The sequence below is a fragment of the Scophthalmus maximus genome, chromosome 21 (assembly GCF_022379125.1).
Source record: "Scophthalmus maximus strain ysfricsl-2021 chromosome 21, ASM2237912v1, whole genome shotgun sequence".
Taxonomy (NCBI): Eukaryota; Metazoa; Chordata; class Actinopteri; order Pleuronectiformes; family Scophthalmidae; genus Scophthalmus; species Scophthalmus maximus.
This window is the reverse complement of record NC_061535.1, coordinates 11332778-11335506: the sequence shown is the minus strand read 5'-3', so window position 1 is coordinate 11335506 and position 2729 is coordinate 11332778.

Sequence of the window (2729 nt, the reverse complement as noted above, 5' to 3'; positions counted from 1 at the left end):
AACCTGTCCCTGCTTCGTTCTGCGATTCTTCTCCACAGCAGAGGACTCGGGAGAGAAGCATGTGTTAAAGCAAACACAAGACACATGCAGAAGGGAAGGGGAAAGGAAAACGGAGTGATATTGGATTAATGCATTAGTAATAAATATATAATATCAAATACACAAGATATAAGAGGATTAGACCGATGCCACTGTATATATTTCGTCAGACTGGCTCTCAATACTCTCTGTAAGAATCTTACAAAAACACAACGCCGCTCCGCTGCTCAGTAATTTCCCATGACCCCGGTCGGTCGCCGCAGGTCGCGCGCAACTTAAACAGGAGTTGGTCAGAGAGGAGGAAATACTGCATTTGTTGGAGGACGGGATTCACGTGTGGGACCTCTGGCGGCAGGACAGCGGCATGTCACTATAAACAGTTTGCGTGCGCATGACAATGAAGGAGGAAGTCAGCCGGTGATGTGCTCTCAATCATCTTTTTTGTCTCTCCGGAGCTCGGCGGAGCTCCGCGGCTCCAGAGGCTCGTTTTGAGTTACTCAACCTGTTCGCCTGTGATGAAGGGAAGCTTCGAGCAGATCGTTTGCTTTAAAATTGTAACTCTAAGGAACGCACTTGTCGTCAAATCATGGCTGGTCTAAAGGTGTCCCGAGCCCCCTTTTCCCACCGGTCAACAAACCCACTAACGCCCTCACTCACAACGGGAACGGATCTAATTCACTCCCGGTTTGCGAATGACTCTGCAGTTGACACCGGTTTTTATCGGCTAGCGATAAACAAGACACACACACACACACACACACACACGCACACACAAATCAATGTCAGTGAGCTAGAATCATGTCCCCGCCACGCCCTTCGGGGACAGGAACTTCATAAACTAATGGATGAATTGCCTCCGCCTATTTCTCCCCACCTCGTCTCGCCTCTTTTCTGAGGCTCGCCCTCTTCACATCAAGTCGCCTGGGAGATGAGCGCAGGCAGCTTCTCCTCTGTTGCTTAGCGTTCCATGTACAGTATGAGTGTATGTGCGTAAGCAGGATTCATCGGTTCATACTGGTTGTAATTGCATGATGGCTGATTAGTTGGACGCTATCGCCAGAGCAAGATGAACGTAAACGTGATGACAGTCAACCACTTCTAGTATTATCATATCTTCTTCTTTTCCGCGTCGATTATTGGCTCGTACAAAATCAGATTTTGTAAACGATCGCCAGGATTCACCGGGAAGCAAGATGCTGAGATGGAGCTTTTGCGGCGGAGCACTCGGAGACGGTTTGGTTTCGAGTAGACCAAAGCTCAGAGGGGATTAGTGAAGATTAATTATTTGTAATTACAATTTCCTAATTTGAATCCAGCCGGATGATCATGTCAGTGATTCTCCTCCTCAACCACGGTTCTAATTTCAGCCCCAAACGCCCGGCGCACTCGAGAGGTGGTCTGATAACTGCGCCGCCGCTCGCGCCGAGGCTCCTCTGGGTCCCCGGCTCATTTTCACATGCTCTGCTCACCAATTGCACCTCGTCCCCAGCGGCAGAGACGGTAACACTGTTTCATTTATAAGTGTGTGAAAGGAGAGGCAGTTGACATAGACGCATTTCAAAAAATAATTACGGGTATTTTTCTTTTGTTGTGTCACAGACGATTGATTGTGTTGGGGTGGGGGGGGCGGGGGGTGACGCTTTACCCTGCAGCTTTCAGCTCCCGCCTCCGTGCCGCTCGGTGTTATCCACTCACGGGACCAAGGCAAGCTGAAGCAAAAAAAAAAAAAAAAAGGATTTGCTAAAAACATGTTTGCCAACGCCAACAACACTTATATTGCAGTTAAACATGTCGAATCAATACAAACCCAATAGAAATAGAATCAATTGAATTGTTTGCTATGGCATCAGACCACACGATATCAGCCCGGTACTGGCCCGACCCGGCAACGGGGCCACCGGGGGGGCAAAGACAATAGACTGACGGGCAACAATTTGCTTGTTTTAAAGTGTGACGAATGTCACGGTCGAAGGCGTCTGACGCAGTATCTGTGGCACGCGATGACAACCCAATAAAAAGAGACTGGAGTGTCTCTCGCCAAGTTTGAAATCTTTCATGACTTATTCCTCACATCCACCACTCAGAGCTTCATAACACGAATGGAATTGGACGCTGTGGGTCGTGTCGGACGAAGATCATCAAATAAGTGGCATCAAGGACGGCTTTCAGTTTACCACGTGCATCACGCAATTAGTGTACGATGTCAACTAATGATGTGTTGGCGTTCAACGTCTAGGCTACATCCACACTAATATGTTTTGACTTATTTTGAATTTGTCTGTAAAAGAAAGGAGTTAAATGTGTAAATCAGCGTTTAAAAAGTAACACCTGACTAAATGAGAGGGACTCGGATGCAGACAAAATGGCCGACCTCTGAAAGAGTTGACGGGAAATCACGTGACGTCAGCAGCGGCAGAAGAAGAAGAAGCAGAAGAAGCACAAGTTGAGAAGGCGGAGGGACTTTCTCAACAAAAGCAACTTTTTTCGCACGATGAGATTGCATACGAGATCGATGCATAGACGCAAACAGATGTGAATTTCGTAGCACTCACGGCAGGCGACGGGAACGATGCGGCGCGAAAAAGGGGTCGACCGACATTCTTTTGACCAAGACTGTTCCACAGCTTATAGCTACATGTTTATTGTTGTGACCATGACGACGGGGGTCCGGTATACTTGCGGCTGTAGAG